The 17,020-nt window shown below is 42.9% G+C and overlaps 1 protein-coding gene across 5 annotated transcripts in view; it reads right to left on the bottom strand.

Annotated features, from left to right (window-relative positions):
* KIAA1549L (KIAA1549 like) overlaps positions 1 to 17,020 on the bottom strand; it is a 278,328-nt gene that overhangs the window by 84,033 nt on the left and 177,275 nt on the right. The window lies entirely within an intron of this gene.

Genomic DNA, 17,020 nt, shown 5'->3' with positions numbered 1-17,020 from the left:
TGAATATAATATCCAACTTTTGATGCACCAGTGAATTCTTTAATTATACAGTTTGGATCTGTGGCCAACTGCAAACTGTTTTTATCTAGCAGTGAAGAAAAATCGAACTCATACATCTATTCCTGCTTTTGTATTATTATTATTATTTTTACATTTATGTCCCGCTCTTCCTCCTTGTTTGTAAACAAAGAGATGGAAATTTATATTTATTTATTTTTAAAGCTGTACTGAAATGACTTGTCTCATTTTATGTCCTTTTTTGTGAGTCTGGAAGTGCTACTTATTTTCGGAACTTTTGCAAGAATATTTTTCAAATGCCATTATGCTCACTGCCATTTTCCTCTTTTTGTGGCTGTGTTTTGTTTACAAGTTTTCATGACATCACTGACAATATCATGTTGCCACAATCAGCACAACTTAATCTGCAGCGAGGACAAATGTGGTTGAGGACTGCGAGTGCAAGGAATAAGGGAGATGGCACCAAGAACAGACAGCAGCCAGGAGAAAAGAACAACAAGCTGCAGAAGAACAATTTGGCACAGCCCAATTTGTAAACAGACAGTGGCTTACATTCTGCGCAGCATCTCACCTATCTACAAGTGCGGTATGTGCACTGGTTCCATGCAACTCCAAAGCCCATCACTCCTGCTAATGATGTTGGAGAGGCTCTGTGGCTACTAAGAATTACATCATCACTGAAGCGAAAATTCCTCCATTGGGAATAATGGGATGATTGTTGCTACAGTGATCATGCGATCTTTAGTAAAAACAGAGCCTCTCTGCCGTCACTAGAAGCATGGACGGGCTTTGGAGTTGCAGGGAACTAAGTGTGTTCCCTGCTCTAGGATAAGCAGGGTGCCGTGCAGGGGAGGAGCCACCATTGAGTGAATGGGTTGAAAGGACCTGGGCTGCCACCCCTCAGGGGCCACGTCTTGTGCCCCAGACACAGCCCCTGAACCTGACAGCAGACGGGGCATGGTTTAGCTTCCACATCTGATGTCAGACACAGGGGGCATGGATAACTGCTCCCTCCGTCCCTAGTGTTGTGCAAAATGTAAGCCAATTAATGCACTGGAATAAAATCAATAAAAAGAGTGGAACAAGAGGCAGCATAGGAAAATCTAGTAAATAAGAACATGTACCAGCCTCTAGTCCATTCACAAGCTACAGCAAATTAACCAGAGAAATTTAAAAATGCATATATTTCTTGGAAAGAAAAAGCAACTTTCCAAATGAATGCTATGGACAAGATGAAAAATACAAAAAGGGATAATCTGATCTTGCTGAAAATAGTGTCTTCAGCAACTATTGCTTTTCTCAGCTAAGACAAAATGGTTTTGAAATATTAAGTTATACTCTTATGTTACTGCAAAACATAAAAGAACAAGTGTTTCAATAAAAATATTTGTCAGAATAATAAACCTGTCCTTTTTTTATATTAGCTACATGCGGGAACATATCTATATTTAACTTTACAGATGGGACAAAATTGTCAGTTATCCACAATACCGTCTGCTTTGTGTAAACATTAGCTCCTCTGCTATAACTTGAGGCAACAAACTACCTTTAACAGATTCATACATTTCATAGGTACCTCAGACCTAAAACTATACATCTTCTTCCCCAAAAAAATTTACTTGCATTCTGACTGAAGAGGTTTCAGCTGGTATCTTTGTATTTTAACCATCTCACTGCTTAATACAAATGCAAACAGAATTTTTTTACTTCAATGTACCCAAGTGCATGCTTGTCATATCACCATCAGGCATTAATACAGGAAGATCAACATAGGTGCTTAGCCAGAAACCTTATGACAATTGGGAGCCCTCCCTTCTATACACTTTGTCTAGCTAAGTTTGTTAGGGTGGACCAGCAGTGAGAGCTTGTAGCAGAGACCAAATGGATTTATTGCAGATCGGCCTGGAATCTGGAAGGGTCTCAGTCCAATCTGAAATAGATCCAGGAGATAAACTAATTTGATCTAGTGTCCAAATCACTTCCCCAATTTCAGATGTGTTCCCATCACTATTAAGAATGCAAATTTCTGTTATGATGTAATAAAACAGAACTATAAAGAAACCCATCAAAAATTCACTGAGTGTTCCTCTGCTCCAGTTGCCTCCATTTGAAGCTGCCTCCAAAAACTGACCCTCCATTTTTAAAAAAAGAAAATGTTACAGACAAAAGTTGCCCTTTCTCAATTTTTAATGCACGGAACAGTTTTTATATAAATTAAATATGTCAATTAAATTGCCAGTGAACTACCAAAATGTTGCCATCTGTCAAAACAGTCCAACACAACAAATCATTGTACATTTTTTCACTCACTAATTTAATTTAAGATGACCTATGGTCATCAATTATTTGCTCATTTTTCTCAAGAAAAATATTCTCACTCAAAAAATTTTCTTTTCCTTACTACTCCTTAGATAGTTGCTTTAAGTACACTTCGAAACAAGATTAACAAAAATCAGTGTGAATTCCTTCAAAATAAGAATGCATAGAATAGAAAAAAACCAGAGCTCCTCAGGATAGTAGGTCCATGCAGACATTCAATAAACATGTGGAGGAAGGATTGAAACCACAGCTTCCTATCCCTCCTACCAATGACAGCTGACAGCTATGCATTTAATAATGTATGCATTTGAGCCTACATGTGTAGATCCAATTGTACAATCAGTACACTGCAAATATTCCGATATACAGACTACGCAATCAGAGTTTACCTACATAAGCTGTTATGCTGACAACTTGGACAGTACACAAGCATTAGGGCTGTGCAAAACACAGGGTCGTCCGGCGGGGGGGGGGATCAGCATGTGTAGGGGACCTTTAAAATTTTGTATGATTACAAAATCACACTGACTGATGACATACGGTGTAAATAGTGTTTTTAGACATGTCCAACCAGCTTGGACATATAGTGCATTTGTAAGGGGTGAAAGTTAAAAGCAAAACACATGTCCCTTGCTTCACAGTTCTCACTCAGACATTCTGGATTGCAAACCAACTTGAGCATAGGGCATGTACAAATAAATAAATAAAGTTTATTTAGATGTTTACAGTTAGCCCTTCTTTCACTAGTTGTGTGAAGTACTCTACAGATCGAGAGAACTCTTTCTGACAGCTTTACTGTAGTAGGAAAAATTATTTTAAAAAACAAGCCACTTGCAGGACTTTAAAAAAATATTTTTAGAAGAAATTAAAAAAAATATTAAAAATAAACAATTTGTCTAAACCATTTAAATCTCAACATTCAGAGCTCTCCCACCCTGCCCCATATCTGTGCCCAATATCAAAGCCCTATGCCAAGTCATTCCAGGTGATCTAAAGGGTGGGGCAAAAAGTGGGATGCTTTTACCCCTTTTATGAAGGAAAGGGGCAGATTCTTCCATATCTATCTATCTATCTATCTATCAGATTTGTACACCACCCCCAACTTCTGTCTCTGGGTGGTTAACAATCTGGGCAGTTAACATTCCACATGGGGGTGGAATGATGCTCCGGGGGTAGCTTCAGTTCCAGAAGTTTTTGTAATTTTCTGCCATGAAACAAGCCACTTATAGGATTATATATATCATACATACATACAATTTGTCCAATCCATTTCATTTTCAATATTCACAGCCCTCCCACCCTGCCCTATATCTGTGCCCGATATCAAACCTCTATAGGAAGCAATTCCAAAAATATACAGGGGGAGGGATTATGAAAAAAGGGAAATCCCATACATTCCAGTGAGAAGGAAGACACAGGGTCTCAGCACAGCTCAGGGCTGAGGGCAGGGAGGGCAGAGGGTTTGCATAGTGCTACTCTGCCCCCACAAAATCACACCACCAGCCTCCTGCTCTCAGCCTCCCTATGAGCTCCTCTGAGTGCAGGAATGAAGGAGAGAGACAGAAAATGAAAGGAATCTGCCACGAATGGCGCAAACAGAGCAAACTAGCAAACGGAGATACTTTTTCACAGAACACATAATCAACTTGTGGAATTCTCTGCCACAAGATGTTGTGACAGCCAACCAACTGGATGCCTTTAAGAGGGGTTTGGATAACTTCATGGATGAGAGGTCTATCAATGGCTGCTAGTTGGAGGACTATAGGCCACCTCCAGCCTCAAAGGCAGGATGCCTCTGAATAACAATTGCAGGAGAGTAACAGCAGGAGAGAGGGCATGCCCTCAACTCCTGCCTGTAAGCTTCCACCAGCATCTGGTGGCCACTGTGTGAAACAGGATGCTGGGCTAGATGGGCCTTGGGCTGTTCTGATGTTCTTATGAACCCATGCACACAGTTACATCTCCATCCCTGAAAGCAGGGCTTCACACAGCCCTACTAAGCATCACTTCTCTGGGCCTTGTACAAACTACCGATGGTCTCCCTTCTCCTATGAAAGGCTTTGTCCATTTTGAAAAGAATCAGGGGTGTGTTTCTCGACCTTTTTGGAGTCAAGGACCGCTAAATTCCTTGTGCAGAGTTTCAAGGACTGCTACATTCTTCATGCGCAGTTTCCCAGACCAGCAGTTAGTAAAGGAGTTTCAAGTTTAAGTCTATCTATCTATCTATCTATCTATCTATCTATCTATCTATCTATCTATCTACCTATCTAACAGACTTCTATACTGCCCAAAACTTGCATCTCTGGGCAGTTTACAATTAAAATAATATAAGCATTGAAATCATTAAATTTGGAATCTTTTGCATACATGGAATATTAGGGGTTCTCAACCTTGGGTCCCCAGATGTTGGTGGACTTCAACTCCCATAACCCCCAACCACAATGGCATGTGGCCATTATGGCTGGGGATTATGGGAGTTGAAGCCTAGCACTTACATTTATATATACCGCTCTATAGCCGGAGCTCTCTAAGCGGTTTACAATGATGTAGCATATTGCCCCCAACATTCTGGGTACTCATTGCCTAAAAGCCTGGGTGAACAAATATGCCTCCAGTATGTCTTCAGTATGTGCGGGGTGGGGGTGCTTGTGATTACTCAATGGAGAGGGGATTTGGGGCCATTAGAAAAATTCAAAAATTACGAAGCCAATATACAAGCAAGCTTTTGAATTCCCCAAAACTCTTCATCAGGCTGGATGTCAAGCAAAGCAAAACGGAGGTGAGGAGAGGAGAGCTGGGCAAGTTGTCAGTAGAGCCCAAAGTCTACAGTTTAACCCTCTCTTGATGGAGATGGAGTTTTAGCCGGAGTTGTGTAGTCGCAGGGCCGGATCCAGACCACGTTAGTCAGGACCACCCACTGAAATTAATTTAGTCATATCTCATTTGTGTCAATGCTGCTTGGTCATGATCACCTGGCTTGATCTGGATCCTGCTCTTAATTGTGCACTTTGTGAGGCAGAACTAGTGAAACCCACGCAGCTCCTCCCAAACTCCTTAAAAACAGTTACGTAGCAGGCGCTGGGAATGTTTTTTTTAATGGTGAAAGAAAACGTGAAGAAGAGCGGTGGGGACCTGGTGTTAAAGGGAAGGGGGCAATTCTGAGATGGCGGGGGGGCGCGGGGCGTTGTAGTGGTGGATGGCTCCTCTTCCTTGCTGGGGAGACAAGGCACTGTTCAGGGTGCGCAAGGCAATGGTGCACTGGACCGTGCTCGGAAGGTCGCCTGGGTCCAAGAGCTGCTGCCGCTGTGCTTACGCACCAGAGTGTAGCAGGTGTTCCCCCATTCTCTCTCGCAGCGCACGCTTCTGTGCCCCCTCCCAACTCCCCTGCATGCGCCAATCACACCAGCCTGCCTTTGGGGCCACGCAACTCACGTGGTCCCACATGCTGCCCGTGCGTCGCTGTGAGGCAAGCCAAGGCAGCCCTCCTCCCTCCCTCCACTGCTTAGCCCCCACCGCGGCGTGATCCCGGCCAGAGGTTGTCCCCCCCGCCCAGCGAGGTCATAAAGGGGACTGCCGTCTTCCACCAGCGGTGCAGACCAGGGGGTTATAGGGGGCCAAGAGACCACAACGCCCCACCAATGCAAGAGGGAAACGGTGTTCCCTCTCAAGGTGCCTTGGCCGCAACAGGCAGCTGGTTTTAAATTGGTTGGGATCGGACACGAACTGTGCTGGGCATCAAATCCCCAGGATCACTTCATTCCAGTGCCATTCATCCAATGAACCTTTTGCATGAATGCACAAAATGGTCTCTTGCCTCTCCCCTGCACCATGCCGCCCCCCTCCACCACTTAGCCCTCCTTGGTACGTGTGCTTGCTCCCCCTTCCCGAGGAAGGTCCACTTGCACTCCCTTTCTGTAAAGCCCGAGCCAAGGTGGCCCTCCTCCCTCCCTCCACCACTTAGCCCTCACCACAGCATGATCCTGGCCACAGGTTCTACCCCCTGGCGAGGTCACAAAGGGGACTGCCATCTTCCACCGGCGGTGCAGACCAGGTGGTTACAGGGGGCTGAGGGACCACAACACCCCACTGATGCAAGAGGGAAACAGAGTTTCTTCTCAAGGCGCCTCGGCCGCAACAGGCAGCTGGGTTTCAATCAATCAACCTTTGGCTGCAAATAAAGAGCATGCAAGAACCAGCAGCCCTTCAAGTGGCACCCACTGCCATACCTTTTCCTCGATGCCCCCACACCGCATACAGTTTGAAGTTGTAAAGATAAAGATAGCTGTAAGAAGATCTCAGCAGCACGTGGAGGCAAGGCGGAAGCAGGGTCCCATGCCTCCATGATACTCCTCCTCTCCCTCTTCCATGCCATGTGCAAAACTGAGGAAGTGAGTGCCTTGATTGCAGTTGTTGCGGGGGGGGGGGGAGTTGACTCCCAGTCAGGGACCGGCACTCAACCCTTCGGGAACCGGCAGCAGTCCAGGGACCAGTGGTTGAGAAACTGTGGTCTATTGTCCTTTAGCTGCCTTTGTGCCCCTTACATAAACATTCCTGATTGCCTAGTTTGTGTTTTAGTCAAGCCCTCCTATGCATTCTGAAGATCAGACGCCTATCTCATTTCACATGTGTTCTAGGGTCTATAATCTTGTCATGAGCACTTGCTCCCACTATCCCTGGGATCTCCTTATTCCCTAATTGTGATGGTGCTTGTTCCTCCCTGCTGCTGCCAGTAACATGTCATACCTTGTTGGCTCTTTCTGCCTGTGCATAGGAAGTGACAGATCCCTCCCCCTCCCCGCCACCCGCTTATGATAATAGGTTTGCACAAACTAGGCTAGGATACCCAGATGTCCAAGCACAAGAAAACTATCCCCTTTTCTTCCCCATGCCTGCTCCTTGCACTTGAATTTTGGGTGCATGAGAGGCCTGCTGCTATGGTCACAATCTCCTCCTCTTCAGCACAGTCATAGGGCTTGTGTGTGCTCAAGCCCCAGAACCCTCTTCTGGCACAAAAGAGAAAAGGGATGTCCAACACCAGTCTCTGTGCTGGTAGGAAGTATGAGGCCTTTAGATTAGGAAGGCCTGAGCCCGATACAAATATTAAAATTACAGCATTCTACCCTCGTATGTTCAGCAGAGCAGTGGCTTCTGCATGCTGCACTACAAGCTATATCCCATGTCCTACTTCAATCCAATAGCAACAGACTGCAGAAACCCTGAATTGGAGAATGAGAACCACCACTACCACCAGGTCTGCTTGTAGCAGCTGCCACCTACAGCTCCAACCTGGTCTTAACAGTTGTTCCTTAAATCTTCAATGGGCTACTGCTCCGTTTCTTTTTTCAAAACAGGCATTTATTTTTCTTCACATTTAATGTCATTCTAGTTTCCAAAAGGGTTCAGGAATTCTACTTGGCCATTTTTAAATTGGGATTTTCTTTCTGCTTTCCCCCATAAATTAGAAAATTAACCATCACTTCCCTGCCTTGTGACAAAAACTTAGCCACCTAGGTGGAATTTCACAGTAACATCTAGTAAATCTCATGTATGTCATAAGATCACTGTATTGAGAGTTTCATCACACGGAACTCTCAACATGATAACATCATGTCACATATTAAGTCTTCCTAGGAAGAAGGATTGCTGCTTTTAATGGCAGCCATGCACTCTCCACTTTATCTAAGTTAACTTGTATTCTAAGTTGTGAGTAATTTTTAAAGTAATTTAGCATTTTTTTTAAAAAAGGACAAACAGGCTTTTTACACTGGGAAAGTCCTAAATAATGACTTCATAGGAACATAGGAAGCTGCCATATACTGAGTCAGACCATTGGTCTATCTAGCTCAGTATTGTCTACCCAGACTGGCAGTGGCTTCTCCAAGGTTGCAGGCAGGAATCTCTCTCAGCCCTATCTTGGAGAAGCCAGAGAGGAAACCCTCTGCTCTTCCCAGAGCAGCTCCATCTCCTGAGAGATGGAGTATCTTACAGAACTCACATGTGGTCTCCCATTCAAATGCAACCAGAGCAGACCCTGCTTAGCCAGAGGGACAAGTCATGCTTGCTACCACAAGACCAGCTCTCCTCTCTGAAAAATAAGTGATTTCATTTGGTTGGTGTCTCATTCACTAGTCTGGTTTATTTGACATAACCCAACTCTGGCACCAGCAAAAATAAGCCAAATCCTTTGAGCACTGGAATGTGCCCATTTGGTTAGAATGTCATACCCTACTTACAGGGGACTGAAGTTACCTGTATAGTGCAAGATCCACTGTAAGAGCACATACATTCATAGGAAACTGAGCCCCATAGAAATGTACTTATTATATAATGTTTAAACCGATGGCCATGTGCCATCCATTATAACGGCATAGGCCTCCAGGCACATGCACCTGATTACTATTTATGTATTTATTATATTTTTACACTGCCCCAAACCTCCATCTCTGGGCGGCTTTTCCTGCCCTTCAAATGTAAGACCACAACCTTTACAATCATGCCATGAATTAAAACAAAGAAAAGTTGAACAAAGAGATACAAACCTTAACCATAGCCACCCTATAAGATGTCAAAACAAGCACAGCTAAAATCAGCCCACTTAAATGTATACAATTCATGCTTAGAACATATTACAGCTGAAATTAGAAAAACACTTCTCACAGTTTATCATGGATAGCCGTCCATCTCTTGTTCTAATCAGAATAAAATTTGAAATCATAGAAAAAGAAGAATATGTGCACTCATGTACTTCCTGGGCTAAAAATCTCACTTTTACAGTTAAGCTGGTTGAAAGAACTATACTAGTTATTACATCAGTCAAGGATGGCAAAAATATTTAAGAACTCTCAAGATGCTATAGATGGCACTTTAAAAAAGAAGAAGCCTTTCCAATTACATTCATTTGTCCCATCTACTTTAAAGAGCTGTTTTTATAGTACAGCTAGGGTTGTGCAGCAAACCTCTCCCCCACCCCCCACTCGCTGTATACTGCAATATTTAATGCTAAATGATTCATTACCCCTCTATCCTTTCATTAATTCGCTTAGTTCCATTCACTGAGGGAGAATTCTAAGAGGTGATCCAGCAGGCAGCCCTTCTGTCCAAATAACTGCAATGCACAGAACTCTGTTAGCAGCAGCAGGACTGCAGGACTGATTATGCAGCTCCACTCTCCTTGTTCCCCCTTGACAAGTGAAATCAGAGCAAGCACAGCAAATAAAACACAAACATATAAGCAGAAGGCTGAGAAGGGTTCTCTTGGCAGAGCTTGAATTTATGTGTTGGGAGACTTTACACCCACAAAGAGCCCTACAACGATGATCCTAGGAGATAGGTGGACTTCAGATACACAAAGCATAACATTATCTGCTTAAACAGAACAAAATGAAAAATAAAGCTCCCTATTTCAGCCATGTTCACAGAACAGATTTTTAATCCAGAAGACTTGCAGTGTTCAAATGAATGCACTCATCTTTGTAATTAGAGATATAACACATATTCTTTTAAAATATATAATACACATATTACCAGCAACTATTTACATTGTCAAAATGTTATGCTTCATAACTTGCTATCAATTACAATTACTGTTAGACCAAATCTCCAAGCAGGTGAAGTTGAAACAAAACATTTTTCTAATTTCATTATATTTTTGTGGGGGAAATGAACACCAGAGTACATAAGCCAGAAATGGGAAAGACCCCTGTCTTCTTATCCATCTGCACAAATTAATTATAACGAGTGTGAATATATCTGTGTGTGCACATGCATGCATTAATGTGTGCATGGCAGTAACTGCAGTGGGAAAAATCAGACGCTTACTGTGCCACACCTGGCTGATTCTTCCTTTCCAAGACCCCACTGGGAATGATGGTGACAGCAGAGCCAAACTGAACTGAACTGAACTGAACTGGACAGCAGAGCCTGGTGGCTGCCTTGTTGCTTGCTTGCTGGTTCCTTCCTTCTTTCCTTCCTTCCTTCGATTTCTATACCACCCTTCCAAAATGGCTCAGGGTGGTTTACACAGAGAAATAATAAATAAGATAAGAAAAGATGGATCCCTGTTCCCAAAGGGCTCCAATCTAAAAAGAAACATCAGATAGACACCAGCAACAGTCACTGGAGGGTACTGTGCTGGGGGTGGATAGGACCAAGTTACTCTCCCCCTGCTAAATAAAGAGAATCACCATGTTAAAAGGTGCCTCTTTGCCAAGTTAGCAGGGTTGCAGTATTGGTGCCGGCACTAGATGACGACTGTGCTAATTATGGTGATCAGGCACAGCACAGACAAAGGCAACAAAGAGAAATGGTGCTACATTGCCCAGGATTGCCTGGCTCACTCCACTCACTCAAGCTATCCACTTGCTACCAGCTCTTCAGAACACTGACCTATTGCCCCCCAATCCCTGCCCTGCCAATCAATCACCAGGCCCAGCAGCACCAGCCAAGCTAATGCAGCAAGAGACAACAGCAGCATTTCAATTTGGAGAGAGGGTTGTGAGTGTCTGTGCGCAGCTTTGCATGATTTGCCACAAGTCCTATTCCCAGGAACCTCTGGTTCCTAGCTGTGTGTCTTCCCAGGCAGGCATGTTGATTGAATCCAGCAAATTCCAGTTCCTGAGCCTGACTGCTGACATTCACCTAACGTTCTCCCCTCAAATTCAAATAGAGGTTACAAATGTTGGGCAAATGTCAGTAGTCCAGCTTGGGAAGCAGATTTGGCGGGTTGAGATGACGCACCCCTCAGGAGCAGACTTGTGGCGGAGTGTTCCCAGGGAGCAGACTTGTGGCGGATTGTGTGAAGTTACCCTGTGTGCATATTATATGTGGGTGCATGTAAAAAAGAAAGAGAGAGAGAGAGAGAAGAGGGGAGAAAGAAGAGGGGCCTGTCAATTGGAAAATGTTTTTTAAATTACTAATTCCATATCCATATGGGGGTAAAATTAACAGCTTCTAATAAAGACTTATCTAGACAGAAGAAGTTAAATCTTTCCTGGTTAGGAATAGAGATGTGCACAGAACCAGTTCAGAGGCCTTTTATGGGCCTCCGAACTGGTTCAAAGAACCAGCAGTGCCGCTTTAAGAGTGGGGGAGAGTACACTTACCCCTCCTGCCACTTTCCTCCCACTGGCGTCCTTTGTTTAGAAAGCTAATCAGGGCAGCAGCGTACCTCCCTGCCGCCCTGTTGCCCCCATTGGCCGGATATGGATGGAAGCTGCTGACGCATGTGCAGGCGCATCAGGGACTTCCGGCCAACAGGGGCAACAGGGAGGTATGCTGCCGCCCTGATTAGCTTTCTAAACAAAGGACGCCAGTGGGGGGAAAGCAGCAGGAGGGGTAAGTGCACCCTCCCCTGCTCTTAAAGCAGCACCACCACCGCCTTCAAACCACCCTGCCACAGTTCCATGCACATCCATAGTTAGGAAGAATATGGACAATTAAAATGAACATCCTTCCTAGGATAAATTTTTTATTTCAAACGATCCCAATAAAAATAGAAGAAAGGACATTGAATGTGTGGCAAAGAAATATAAATTCTTTTCTCTGGGCCTCTGGAAAGCCAAGAGTCAAGTTCAAGATAATGCAAAATATAAAGGAACGTGGAGGACCAAGAATTCCGAATATGAAATTATATTATCAGGCTAGTTGCCTTACATGGATTACAGCATGGATTAAAAAACCATAAGGCTGGATTACATCCATGGAGGAAACAGGTCTTTCAGAAGGATTGCACAAATATTTATATACAGATATAAGAAGATCGGCTATGGATATAAAAGGTCATTCCATTGGAAGTAGTTTATGAAGGGTTTGGGATAAACACACAAAAAGAATAAGCCCAGCTTTATCTGCTTTGGCATCAATATTAAATATTCTGAAGAACATCCAAAAAGATTTGACCATTGGAGAGAGATGGCATATAATAATTTATAAAGTTTGATTACAGGAAAAACAAAAATGAAGTCTATTCAGGTTCTTTCGTTGGAATGGACGAGTAAGCCTTCATGGTTTCAATACTCACAAATAAATTGCATAGTACAGAAGGAAATACAAAAGCAAGGTGCAAGCATCAGAGATTCAACAGAATTTGAAGTATTATTAACTAAAAATGATGAACACTTACTAGATTTGATATATAAGCTGTTAGTGAAATATGACTCAGAATCAGAACAAGACTGTACGATTAAATGGATGCAGAACATGAATAAAACAATTGATATGTAACAATGGGAATATCAATTGAAAGTGAACATTAAATTTACAGCGAATAGCACATTAAGAGAAAATTGGTACAAAATGTATTTCTGTTGGTATATTACTCCAATGATGATTTTGAAGATAGACAAGAAGTATCCCGGAAATTGCTGGAAGTGTATGAATCAGCTGGGAACATTTTATCAAATGTGGTGGAAATGCACTAAAGCTCAGATATTTTGAAGTTAATTCACAGTAAGCTGCAACAAGTGTCAAAAATAGATTTTCATTTTTCACCAGAGATTTTTATGTTAAATATTACTAAGCCTTATATAAATGCAGAATATACGGCATTGTCTTTATACATGATAACTGTGGCTAGAATTCTTTATGCTTCTTATTGGAAAACTCATTTGTTACCGACCCTAGAGGAGTGGCATCTTAAACTTTGGGAATACTCTTCAATGGCTAGGATTACTTCATATATAAAAAATCAATCAGAAGATAAATTTGGCTTTACTTGGCAACCTTTTATATGTTATAATCTGTCACAGGGACAGATACCTCATCCGAGATTTGGATTTTCTCTGCTAATGAATCCTTGAGTGAGTCCCTTTTAATTTTGATACCACTTAATTTTAATATTTTGTTATTCAGTTGGATGTGCTGTTTGAATATTTGGAATTGGTGGCTGAAAGTAATATGTGTGGTTAGGAGGAGATGTTGATATGACAGAGTGTTGTTTCGTGGTTTGGTGTACAAAACTCTATTATTATTATTATTACTTTATATCCCACTCTTCCTCCAAGGAGCCCAGAGCGGTTTACTACATACTTGAGTTTCTCTTTCACAACAACCCTGTGAAGTAGGTTAGGCTGAGAGAGAAGTGACTGGCCCAGAGTCACCCAACTAGTTTCATGGCTGAATGGGGATTTGCACTCAGGTCTCCCCGGTCCTAGTCCAGCACTCTAACCACTACACCACGCTGGCTCTCCATATGAGATGTTATTTACTGTACTTGTGTACTCTTCTTTTTCTGTATTCTTTACTTTTTATATATCAAAAAAAATGTGGGTGCATGTAAGAGAGAGAGAGAGAGAAAGAGAGAGAAAGAGAGAGAGAAGGGGGGCCTGTCAATTGGAAAATGTTTTCTAGATTACTAATTCCATATGCATATCACTATATGCATATTTTGACATGACAACTAAATTTGATCTGCTCTGCATCAGTTTTGAGTTCTCTACTATATATTTACTTGATTTTACAGTCTGACATGCCTTACTTTATTGAATATTGTGATTTCCATGGATTTGAAGTTCTCTGCAATGGCATGACCAATTGTTTCTTGACCTAGACTAGAGATTCTCTAGTCTGTGTGGCGGACATCAAGACTAAGGCAGTGCTTTTGCTCATGCTCTGTTCCTAGTGGGGAGGGGTGATATTCATCAATCTTCCCTACCCTCTGAAGCTCATTATGACTCCCAAAAAGATGTCCCTCATAGCTGTACAACCCTGGAAGTCACAGGGGAGTCTTCAGAAGAAAGGGAAGATTTGACAAGAATTACTCCTCCTTCCTAGAGGCCAGTGCAGTGCAGTATTGGCACTGCCATACCACTGGCAGTATTAGCAGCATGAGTGTTGTGTTAGAAAACACTGCCATGCAGACTATCTGTAAAACTTGCAAATGTTTTCTAGAATATCTTCCAAATATTTACATCCTTAATATTATGCTGCAAGTTATGCTCTTTTAGTTCTTGTTTTGTGCTTGTGATACGGTTGGAGTCTGGACTGTGTGATCTATGTTGGCCTGCTAATATATATGAATGTATTGCCTCAACACAGGAGACGTATAAGCAAATAGAAAGCAGAACACTTAGAACACAAAACATTTTCTGTGGGCTCCACATACCCAAGTCATGGGTGGGGTTTTCCCCCCCATCCGGGAGTTGGGAATCCTACTGAACAGAAGAAAAACTCTTGTGAGCTGAAACACATTTTATGTGAGGCTGCGTTTTTGAGAATATTACCACTATTTTTCCAACTGCCCTTTTTTGAACAAAGTGAAAATTCTTCTTCAGGAGAAAATATATTTTCCACTTGTTGGTGTTGAGAAGTCTAATAGAGACTGTTGTTCTTCAAAATCTGAACTTTTGTATGGTGTTTCTCAGGGCTCCGTATTTTCTCCGATGTTGTTTAACATCTACATGAAACCGCTGGGAGAGATCATCAGGAGATTTGGTGCAGGGTGTTACCAGTCTGCTGATGACACCCAAATCTATTTCTCTTTGTCAGCGTCATCGGGAGAAGGCATAACCTCCCTAAATGCCTGTCTGGAGTTGGTAATGGGCTGGATGAGGGATAACAAACTAAGACTGAATCCAGAGAAGACAGAGGTACTCATTGTGTGCGGTCGAAACTCAGGAGACGATCTTGATCTGCCTGTTCTGGATCGGATCACACTTCCCCAGAAGGAACAGGTATGCAGTTTGGGGGTGATTCTGGATCCAAGTCTCTCCCTGGTGTCCCAGGTTGAGGCAGTGACCAGAGATGCCTTCTATCAGCTTCGGCTGATACGCCAGCTGCGTCCGTTTCTTGAGGTGAACGACCTCAAAACAGTGGTACATCTGCTGGTAACCTCCAGACTGGATTACTGTAATGCGCTCTATGTAGGGCTGCCCTTGTACATAGTCTAGAAACTACAGTTGGTTCAGAATGCAGCAGCCAGGCTGGTCTCTGGGTCACCTAGGAGAGACCATATTACTCCTGTATTGAAGGAGTTACACTGGCTGCCGATAGGTTTCCGGGCAAAATACAAGGAGTTATAACCTATAAAGTCCGAAACAGCTTGGGCCCTAGGTATTTAAGAGAGCGTCTTCTTCGTTATGAACCCCACCGCCCATTGAGATCATCAGGAGAGGTCCGTCTGCATTTGCCACTGGCTCGTCTGGTGGCTGCTCAGGGACAGGCATTCTCTGTTGCTGCCCCGAGGCTTTGGAATGCGCTCCCTGGTGAAATAAGAACCTCCCCATCTCTGACAATTTTAAAAAAGTCTTTAAAGATGCCTCTGTTCACCCAGGCTTTTAACTGATACTGTTTTGATTGTTTTTAATGTTGTTCTAGAATATTGTTTAAAAAAAATTAAATTGTTGTGTTTTAAATTTCTTGTTTTTGTTTTTAACTAATGTTTTAATTTTTTTATCTTGTTGTAAACCACCTAGAGATGTAAGTTTTGAGCAGTATAAAAATATGCTAAATAAACAAACAAACAAATAAATAAATAAATAATACCCAAATGATCAATTTTGCTTTTTTGGTAGAAAAAAAAAACAAGACTGCAAGAAAAATGCTTAGATATTGATGCGACAGAATGTGCTCAGGAAATATATGAGTTAATCTATTAAATTTACCAATGATTTCCTGTATTTTCCCCTCTATGACCTACAGTTTTCAACAACAGAATCTGATGGATAGAGCAGGTATCTTTTTAACAGGTACCAGAACAAATATCTGAATGTAAATAAAACAGTGCCTCACACTGACCAGGAGGTTTCCTTTACTATTTTGAAATGGCACAAAGTCCAAGGGTGCACAACTTCAGTCCTCCAACTGTTGTTGAACTACAACTCCCATCATTCCCAGACACAGTGGCCAACAGTCAGATATCATGGGAGTTGCAGTCCAACTACTGGGGAAGGCTGAAGTTGTGCACCCCTTGCAAAGTCCATTTGAGTTTATTTGTTCGACATGCAACTTTCCAACCCATCTTCCTGCTACAACCATCCTTTCCTATTATGTAAAGACTCTCCTTGGCAAGGGCTCATCACTGTTGGGACACTAAGGAGATATTAAGCTGGCAAAGAGAGCAAATAATAGCAACTTGGGATTTTGTAGGAAGTAGATTGCTATGAATTTTACATTGCCTCTGAACTTACTCCTACATCCCATTATACCTGTTCAACCTATACAGCTGCAAACATATAGAGGTCATTCTCACAACCAGCCCTATCCAGATAGGGCTGGTTATGAGGAGCACTGGGATTGCTCCCAATTCTGGCACTCTACCCCTGGTTTATTTCCCTGCCTTAACCCAGACTAAAAGCGAAGTAGGAAGACATGCATGCACCTCCTACCTCACTCCCAGGGTCTTGTGAGTGAGTGGGCTGCTGGCAGCACTTACTGGCAGCCATTATCCATAGAGGCAGGGAGAAGGAGCAGCCTAGCATCACGGATGTATCCCAGTGCACCACACAAGGTTGCAGGATACCCAGCTACCTTCCCACCCAGCTCCCAATCCATCAGGCTCACCGCAGCACCAATCACATGGGCATGTGGTGCAGTGGAGCCTGGGAGCAAGAGGGATCATGTGGAGGAAGGTAGGTAGGCTCCTACATTCTCCCCAGCCGCAGCCGCGTGGGTCGTGAGAACGACTCCATAGATTATCATAAAGACATCTTAAATAACTAGTACCCTGAAAAAGCTTTCCTGCGCTTCC

This window comes from Hemicordylus capensis, chromosome 1 (genome assembly GCF_027244095.1).
Source record: "Hemicordylus capensis ecotype Gifberg chromosome 1, rHemCap1.1.pri, whole genome shotgun sequence".
NCBI classification, from domain to species: domain Eukaryota; kingdom Metazoa; phylum Chordata; class Lepidosauria; order Squamata; family Cordylidae; genus Hemicordylus; species Hemicordylus capensis.
This window is presented reverse-complemented; position numbering and strand designations above follow the sequence as displayed.